At 38.2% G+C, this 10,530-nt stretch overlaps 1 long non-coding RNA gene across 1 annotated transcript; it reads right to left on the bottom strand.

Moving 5' to 3' along the window:
* Positions 1-5,404: 5,404 nt before the first annotated feature.
* LOC141654873 (uncharacterized) lies at positions 5,405-9,284 on the bottom strand. Its single transcript, XR_012548164.1, has 6 exons — positions 9,199-9,284; positions 7,952-8,013; positions 7,756-7,848; positions 7,508-7,588; positions 6,522-6,594; positions 5,405-5,969 (listed from the first exon to the last, which is right to left on the bottom strand). It is a non-coding gene; the product is annotated as an uncharacterized LOC141654873 (long non-coding RNA).
* Between the last annotated feature and the right edge of the window lie 1,246 nt (positions 9,285-10,530).

The raw sequence follows: 10,530 nt of genomic DNA, 5'->3' as shown, positions 1-10,530 counted from the left end.
GTTGACACTATATAACTTAGCTTACGTGTAGTTGGAGTAAGATGAAGTTAGTAATGCAAAGCATTCGTAGTAGTCCGGCTAACACTATAACAACGTTATATTGACACTTACTGATTCAAAATTCGCTCCTAATTCAAGAATTTCCTTCACTAACATTTCCCGTGTCATTGGGAAGGGTACCTTGTGCTTCAAGCTTTCGGATCAATTGCTGAACTTCCAACGGCCTTGCCATTATCAGACCCAACGCCCGCCGTTTTCACCTCCGTTATATTAGCGCACCATTGATGTCTTTCCTGCTGAACTGTAGCGCGCCCTACATATCCCAAGTGATCCCGCACCACAACTCCCCATACCACATCCCTTGTCATTATATGTTGCAGCTACTTTAGTAGTTCAGTGCCTGCACTATACACCAATTCCAAATAATTGTTCCAATATTTTATTGCATTTCTCAACATTTTACTGAACTCCTTCATATCCTTTATCTTTAAATTACTTCGGCTCCATTCCTCATTACTTCTGAATCGACTCCATGCTTCATCCGTGTCAATGGCCAAAGACTCCCACTCTTTTGGTAAAAAGGCATTGAATTAGAGCATGTACCTCCTACTCATTTGTCAAATTACATCGGCTGTAGGTAGGATTAAATTTGTGTACTCTCCTTTAGTAAATTTGTGCCACAAGGAAGAGCGTCACAACAGCCAGCAGGCGCTCCACAGGAAAGATCTGACCTTCAGTGGGGTTTCAATCTTCCAAATAGCATTCCAGATGGGGTCTTTTTCTGTCACTGCTTTTTGAGGTTTCTTCACGGCTCATCCATCATCAAATGAAAGCAAAACCCCTCTTCACCGAGTACACCCCATCCCTGGAATAATGCCATATCAGTTCATCCTCGCCCGGGCCTATGCATATAGGAATTTTAGTAATCTCGTTAACTTCAATTCCTAATACACTTTCGTATACCCTCCCCACAATCCATTCACTGCCATACAACCATTCTGACACTCGAGCTTCCTTATTCGCAGCACAGAAGGACCAAACTCGGAAACTTGGTGCCCCAAGCATCCATGCTTCACATACCCTGTAACTCTGAAGCTCGGTAAAGAACATCCCAGCAATGGTCTTTCAAAGTTTGACTGCTTTTCCCTTTTGTAGTTCAGAACTCGAAGCTGATACAAAGTACAAGAGAAGTAATAAGATATACTGTAAGAGTGCTTCTTGTTTTTTAATGTGTATAGATAGATATATATACTAAACTAAATGTGAGAATTGGTTGGCACAGTGAACAACGATGTTGATGGCTTTATACTTTCACATTCTAAATTTGGAAATCTCTTCGATGCGAATAAAATTTTAGCTAAATGCCTTCCCATAACATCACCGGTCATAAGCTATTTCAGCGAGAACTTAGAGTTGTAACAGCTAGAAGCACAGCAGCCGCACAGAAGATTGGGAAGACTGGCCTGACGCGAGACCGAATGAGACCTAAGCATAATTATACGAGAATGGGCCTATATGGCAATTGAGACGAACTAAATAATATTGTCCCGAAATTTATTGGACACTGTTGACCCATTCCAAAATGGATCAGCACAAAAATAATCACATCAAAACTACCAGAAGACACCTAAATTTACCGAAATTAATAAGTTGAAATTACGCTCTAGTAAATCTACATAACAAATATAGTACTCCCTCCATATTTTTTTGATGTTCCCACTTTATTAAAATACTCGTCAGAACATCATTAAAAAATGGAGGGAGTAGTAAACAAAAACTACAGAGATGAGACAACATCACAGTTGAGACCCGAAATAATCAGAAAATAGCACACATGAAATAAGATCTACCAAAGTGTCAAATACTCGAATGACTAACCTGAGCTGACTCAATCCTTAGCCAATTTAAATGAATAGATTGCGAGCTGCATATGTATGTTGTATAGCAGGGCGCTACCCAAGCCGACTACTGCTAGATGGACTTCAAATGCAAAATATTTCTGGCAAGCGAGAAGTCGATATGCATTGTCTAGAATATAGGCAGAGAACCGTTTATTGCAATTACGTGGGCTTGGTAGTTCATGACTTTATGGTCGTACTTCATTACCTGTATTTAATTGAAACCAGTAAAGGAATATATCAGAAATTGCAACAATGGGTTACAGGTTTGATTATCCTTCGAAGTTCCAACTGTCTTAGTGTCACTTAATCTACGCACTCCTCATTCATCTTAATGACAACATCAGGCCTCATAAGTTATGAATAAATTCAACTTTTAAATAAATGTAGCGCAATGAATATAAGTGTTTTAGAAACTATTTGAAAAAAGAAACAATCAATTTTACCACAACCCCGAGACAAAATAATCAAAGTGAAAATACTAGGCAAAACTTGTCCATCTCATCCCTAAACAGACATAACGTCTCTTGCATATAAGACCAGTGTTGCATCTCAACCCTGGCCTGTTACATTGGTCATTTAACTATGGCTTTACACTGCCCCGAGCACGCCTCAAGCTCATCCTTTTAATTATGGTTTGAACGAATCTGGACGCAGCCAAGTACGCAGAAACTATCTCCCCCTCCCTCTATTCCCCCATCCGCCCTCGCCTCCCAATCTCAACAGAATCTGTCACTCCCCTTGTTCCTCCCTCCCTAATACAATGGAAAAAAGGGACCATCTCTCCCTTGGTGTATTACTTGCCCCTTCCTCTTTCCCCCACCCTTCATCTTACTACTTTCATCCCTTCCCTGTCTCTCATCTTAACAATATCAAACACACAAACTCTTCCTTTCTTCCTTCCGCCCCTCTTTTCCTCTCCTCGCCCCCACCCCTCTCAATATGAATATAATCAAGTAAATACTTCTTCTCCCATTATCTATTCCTTTTTCATCCCCCGCCCCTCCATCTAAACAAAATGCAAGCATAGACTACCCCCTCCCCTTCCTCCAACCTCGACCAAATAAAGGAAAAACTATTTATTTAAAAAATAAAGCAGTGGCGTACCCAATCTACTCACCTACCCAATTACTAATATTCCAGCCTAAGTAACTCCAAAATCAGCCATACTTGTTAATAAACTTATTGTAGCAACTTTAACCATCAATACATAGCCCAAATGATGATCCCAAAAAACAAAGAACCACCAAAACACACCGAACTAATTCATTCGGAGGTTCACATATACAAATTTATGAATGGTAAGAGGGAAATAGTTCGCACTCCTCTCGAAATCCATTTAAAATAAATTTCTATATGCGATTAAATTGTATAAAATCATAGATAGCATTAACTAAAGTCCTCGATAGTTTGTAGGGAGAGACTATCTCTCCCTTCCTCTATCACCCTACCCCCCTCGTCCTTCAATCTGAACAAAATCAAGTATAGACTACCTCTCCCTCCCTTCACCCTCCGTCCTTCCAATCACAACAAAATAAAGCAGAGGTAATCTCTGCCTCACTCAATTCTCTTTCCCCTCTCTCCTCTACCCTTCCTCTCCTTAACCCCGACCATCTATCCACCCCCTGCCCCTCAATATTAACAAAACCAAGCACATACATACGCTCTCCCTCTCCTCCTCACTTGGATCTGGCTCCCACCATTTTCACACTACCCCATATTACAATTAAACAACAATCTCTAAAATTAATGCTGTGATTTTTTAAGACAAATCAGAACTCATGATTTTTTTGTTATGATACTACGAGATTGAAGCGATAAGCCCCCAATAACTCAATAACATAAACATCAATCGCCCCTTCCAATATAAATGTTTCCAGAGAAAGAGGGATCTAAATTCTGTAACATCTCAATTCAGTTCCCCATCATAAACCATCCTCTATCACAAATTCTACAAGTAGTGCCTACCCAATCTTCCGAGCTCCTAAATTACTAATACTCCAGCTTAAGTAACTCCAAAGTAATCCATATTTATTCACAAATTTCATTGCCACAGCTTAATCCATCAATACCGAAGGAAGGTGGAAAAGGAGAGTTGATCCATATGCTTCACCTCACATATAAGCTAGTATCATATGATTCATATGTGCATCTAAGAGATATGTCATACAACATAATGAAGGATAAATAACTCTTATTGTACAAAAACTATCCTATACATGTGAAGATGGTAAACAGAGAATCAGGAATAAAACGAAACACACATGACAAGTACATAAACAACCTTAGGAAGGTGGAGAAGGAGAGTTGACCGGCATATTAACGGAATAGTAAATGTGTTACAGGCTGCAAGTTTCTCAAACAAATAGTGCCTTCTCCATATGTACTTGTGGTCATTAAGTTAGCTTCTAATAGCTTAATAGGCCTTTCACAAATTCCTATATCAAAGATGCGCTCGATCTTGGGCCATCTCAACTATCAGTTACGTCTCTTTTTCAGGTAAGTTATGGGCTATACTTATTCATGGGAGGCCTGCTTAGTTTTTGAGTTAGGGAGTAGGGGTGGTGTCCTGGTGGCCAGGTTGGGGTGGCGTGGGGGGTGAGGGTAGGGGTAAGTTGAGGGAGAGATGTAGGAGGTGAAAGGAGAAGAATTTTCAAGAAAACAATAAATGTCGGGAGAAAAATGCATATTGAAAATCAAATCCCAAATTCTCATAGAATATCAGGGGAGTTAGTAAATATTTTATATTCAGTCGTTCAGAATCAAATCAATCAATATCTCAAAGTTGAAAATGAAGGCTAGAGAAAAACAATTTGGCTTGTTAGTTGTTATTGATATGTCAGCACCGAGCCGCCATCAGTCGTCACGGTTTGGTCGTGGGTTGTATTTGATTGGTTCAATTGTTTGGTTCACTGGATTAATTGATCTTAGAGTCATCAAAATTATTCCTGTGTAACAGCTAGCATTATTGATCTCAGAGTCATCAATCAGCATATTACTACCATCCGCCATTTCCACACTCTCCACAGTTATGCATTCAACATCATTAGCCGGAACTATGGTGTTGATATTTGCTATGGGATTATGCAAATTGTTCATCAGTAATGTTCCTCCCAATGTGCAGTGACCATATCTATTATTGGACGTGGACTGATCTCATTAGTTTATACCACTATCTTATTTGGGTATGGTCAATTCAGATTAAGATCAAGCTTAAATCCTCAATTCAAACGTAGAATCACATACAAATTAAGGATTTAACAATTTGGCGGATATGTAAACAATTCGGTGTATGTTTTGTGTGAAATGATGAGATTTGAGATTTAAGATTTTTGAATTGGGAAATAAGGGTGGTGTTATACAAGGAAAGGGGTAGCCAGTTTTCTACTTTCACCAACCGTTTCCGCTACCCAAACCCTCCTGCCCCGGGTGTTACCGTTGACATAATACCCCTCCGAATTTTGAATTTTCAAATAGTTTTATAATTATGATCATTCATGACTGGTTAAAAACGAAGAGATGAACATGCCTGTGATAACTGAGAGGATAGATCAGCAAGGTCAAATCGTCTGGAACTGGTTGCAGAGCTGGGAACCGAGCAGTTTGAAGCAGACAACATGGAACCATACACTTCTTCCATTCTCTTCAACAACTAATAGCAGCGAAAATCGTTTCTTTTAGGGCTACACTTTGACACTAACAATGATCAAATACAATAGGGAGAACGCCGATCAAGTTACCATGAAACGTGACCCGAAAGTAGTCATAATATTCAAGTGAAATAATCAGAAAGTAGTCATAATATTCAATCATAACGTGTCAAATGATATTAACTAAATGTCAGAAGATAAGCGCATGCAATGCAATTAAGCCATCAAACAATCATTAATTAGCATGTGATCAAAATATATAATTACCGGTGGGGCTAAAGTTGAAACCTTTTTTTTTAAGGCTTCTCCCTTTCATTTCCCAGTTATCCGATTGACTGATGACTCTGAGATCAATCTCTCCAACGACTCCAGGTTTGGGCACGAAAATGCAATACAAGCCAGCATTGTTGCATCAACACCACTGCAATCAAGCACTATACTTCAGAAGTGTACATCTCAACTTGCAAAAACAAATTGAAAGTCATTACACATCAGTTCACTGATCAGTAATTGAAACATTGGGGATGTGTCGAATGTTGGGCCAGTCTTCCCCCGTAAGATTTGCTATAAAAGTCCTCATCACATATGAAGATGATGAACTACCGCGTCACGTAATGGATTATATACATAGAGAAGAAAGGGATAAAATAAATCTCAACCACCTGGAATTCTCAGTTATTTTAGTATATAATCTTAATTAATTATGCTCACAACGGTCACAGATATCAGCTTTTATAATTAAATGAGATTTCCTAGACATGATCCAACTTGTCTTAGTTAATCTAACGGTAATTCTCAAGGCTTGATAAAGATTAGAATCGTAATTAATTTAGCTAACGGGGTTTACGAATGTGCTAATTAAGAGGAGGCCAAGGTTTGCCTCATATCCCACCATTTTCAGACCTACAATTGTATCTAAAAATGAACAAAACTAATGAAATTACCAATGAAATGAGGTCCTCCTGAAACAAACCTTGAATAAATGGAAGCCAAGACCGCCTAGAAAAAGGATATGCCACCTTCAAGGAAATCCTTCATCAGAAATCCTAACCCAAAGACGAAAAGATTAAAATATTCAGTATAAATAGTAATATTAGTTAGAAGCACAACTAATAAAGAAAAAAAACAATGAGATCTTCAGAAAATATCAATAATAACAACCACAGTAACAAAAAATTGAAACGGGTATAACTAAAAACAAAACCAAGATCTTCAATAGTGGTAATAATAACAACAATAACAGCCAAAAATGGAAACAACAACTTAAAATGGCTGCATAATCGTTCACATTCGAGGAGATTCAGACTTGCTAGGTTTCCTACGGGTTTCTAAGAGTGAGATGGGAATGGTTGGGTGAGAACGCTACAAAGTGAGGAGGGAGACGGAAATGAGTGGTTGAAAGTTGTGAGAGTGTGGAGGCAGCGATGCAAAGGGTAGGATCAATGGCTGAGAAAGGAGATCAATGGACGATTCATAAGAGCTAAGTACTCGCATACCTCTTTTTTTAAAGGGTATAGATAAAATCCCATAATACAATATGAATAAATCGTTTTAAAAACGCAAAGAAACACTGTGAATAGATCATTTTAAAAAAAAAAACCCACAATACAAACTGAACAAATCATTTTCAAAACTCCGGGATATAATCTGAAAAGATTGTTCTAAAACCCGCATAATATAAGAGCTCAAAAAGGCAAAGAGATCAAATATCATGTAGTGGGAATGATCTGGAAAACAAACCACGACTATGTATTAAACAAGCAAATTACATCAGCAACTTACACCATAACACAATTAAATAAAATAATCAACAAGGTCAAGCAGCATATTCGGAATACTCCGGTGAAACCTAAATAAACGCCACACTATATAAGGAAAGAGTAAAATCTTTGGTAGGAGATGTTCTTAATCATAGCCACGTTAAAAAACCAAGAATACAATAATATGAGCAGCACATACAAAGAGCAAATTTATGCAGAAGTTGGAATGCAAGGCTTGTAATTGAACGCCCAAAAAATATGAACTCCAGCCGCCGAAGACCTGATGGAAAAAAATAATGAATCAGCAAACTAAACCTAATATAGATTGATTGAGTAACAGTATACTGGTGGAAGTAATGGTCCAAAATCAGCACATAATTAGAAACTCCAAAAGCCTAAACGGAAAGATGAATGGAATGCAAAATCGCTTATAAGAAGAGTAAATACCTTTGAAGAGATTCAATCATCTCAGCCCCCGCAAACACTCCAACCACTACAATGTCGTCAATAACTCAGATTACATAACATGTTGCAGGCGGTCTGCCAAAACCCAGGGAATAAAATATTAGTAATATTAAAATCAAAAAAGGGAGAGAAACAGTTGTATAACCAAAGCCATGAAATACAATAATCAACAATAAACCCGTGGAACTCTAACCAAGCCGGTGAACCCACCATCGACGGCCGAACCAAAAGCGCCCCACGCTGGAAAACACAGTTAAAGAAGCAAACCAATTAAACAACAACCTACACGAGAAAACAACTGATCTCGCCACGCCCATAATTTCAGAACCCTTGACACGGCGAGGATCAGGTTTATGCAATTCTGAAAAGAGCAAACTATAACGGCGTATATGGGTTCACAAAACACTTAAGGAGTACAAACAAACCCGCCACTAAGACAGCTACCAAAGCATCATATCTCAACAAAGGGCCAACAAATAGATCATTTTAATACCCCAGCAAAATCTCGGCGATAAATACTAAACATTCCCCACGCCACTGCCTAAAAAGACAACCAACAATACAAAGTACAAGAAGCGTTAAAAAACACAATATCCACAAGTCCACACCACACCACCATTGATTCTTATTCCCTTCACCCCCAACCAAAAGAAAATTAGAGAACAACAGAATGATCCTTAAAGCTTAAACTCACAGTTCAATAATTATAACAAGCAAAAGATACACAGCACCCAGAAAACCGCAAAAATTAATCACACAAAATACCAAATTTATTGCATAAAACTGAATCCTAAGGCACAATAAACAATCGCAAAGACAACAAAGATAACAACTTTTAAGGTGCAGAAACTATAAAGATTACCAAGTTGTTTAGAGTGAAGGATTAAAGTAATAATATCAAAGTATTAAAGTAATAATACCAAACTATAAAGTAGATAGCAACTACAATGTTCAGTAGATGTAATATCAAAGTAATAAACACGAAACCAAGGAAAACATATGGAAACAAATTAAAACAGGAAACCATCAGCATATAGACACCACAAGTAAATCAGTTCAGTTTGAAGATACTACAAGTACCTAAAAGCACATAAACAGATTAAGACAATTTACCGAGAAGCAGGAAAAAATTTATGGCTGCGCTATAAGCTACAAAGGTCAGCGCCATAAAGCCAAACTCCAGGAGACAATATCAAATCAATAAACCATCAATGACAACAACACTACAACACTTGATCCCCAAATCAAGACCTAGTTACAATATCCTAAACCCTAAACAGAAACAATTCACTCGACAAAATAGGGATCTAAACAAACTACGAAAATCGAGTTCGCAGAGCATCAACATCGTAACCCCGTAACAATAATAATAACGAAATAAAATTGAAATAAACAAAAAAGATGGGATTAAGAGTAAATAAATACCTTAGAGAGTATGTGAGATGCTGGGTTTTGCTTAGGGAGTTGTATTGAGGAGTGAGGAGCAGAAATTGGATGAGAAGTGGTGGAGTAGAGCGTTAAAAAGTATGGGAAAAGATGTGGTTGTGAGTGAAGAAGAGATGGAGGGCTGGGATTACAAGGCTGAAAAATCAACGGCAGTGGAGTGTCTTTAGCAAGTACTATTCATCGCTACAGTATAGCAACTCCTCTCTTTTTAAAGGGTAAGGATGTGTGATATGTACAGATTTATGTTTTTGGCACAACCATTTCATTTTTCAAAATGATAATCTTAAGATTCACAAATTCTTATGAGAGACGAGACTTACTGGTTAAGGTTAGAGACTTTTTGAGTGGTTTATGCTTTTTTAACCATTATAAGATGATCGTTGATCTCAAAATGGAGATCTTATAATATTTCTTTAAATTTGTTATTAAGCGTATATTGTTGTGTAATTTTACTATTATGCTTTCCCGATCAACCTATTTGAATTTGTATTTTTGTATTCATGAGTATAATCATCTCTAACATATATTTTTCTTTTTCATTTCATATTAACTATTATCAAGGCATGTACTAAAATAAAGCGTACTAAAAGGAAGCGAAAGTGAACCTTTAGATAAATATTAAATAGTATGGTTTCTAAATTCTAATCCGTATATTTTTAAGTTTATTTGTGTAACACCCCCATACTCCAAGTGCCTTACCAGGACCACCCAGGTATAAGGATGTTACCATCTCGGTTTCCCGAGGCAATGATAATCATAAGACAATAACGAAACATACTTAAAAGTAAATAGTTTAAGTGATTACATGATCAAAACCAAAACTGATAAACTGAAATACAACATTCTCGGACGGTCTCATCGCTAAAACTATCAAAGCTATAAAACACCGTCGACACGCGGAAGACTTCTAATCGCCACGTGATGACTCATCCCGGCTATCCCATACGCGTCATATCATACCGCTCAATAATCGCTCACCACCCCGAATGGATCACCACCGTTTTAAAAACATTTAAACGGGTCGATACTATTTACACAAGTTATATATCAACAAGACATCAACCAACACACTCAAGCAATCATACACAATCGGGCACTCCACTCCATTTCCGTGACCGATCGTCCACCGGACCAGCCCGCCGCCGGTGGGGGACCGCAGCCTGTTCCCACCTAAGCCCCGCTCATCATACCGAGCGATAACCCTGTCCCATTAATGTGCACATCCCCTTCCGTGGCGGGTTCCACGAAGGGCGAAACTAGGGCGTGAAGCCACTCCCACAAGTGACTCCACTCAGCCGAGAACGCATCTCG

Source organism: Silene latifolia, chromosome 1 (genome assembly GCF_048544455.1).
Source record: "Silene latifolia isolate original U9 population chromosome 1, ASM4854445v1, whole genome shotgun sequence".
NCBI lineage: Eukaryota > Viridiplantae > Streptophyta > Magnoliopsida > Caryophyllales > Caryophyllaceae > Silene > Silene latifolia.
The sequence above is the reverse complement of the archived record's forward strand: the minus strand, read 5'-3'. Positions and strand labels throughout refer to the sequence as shown.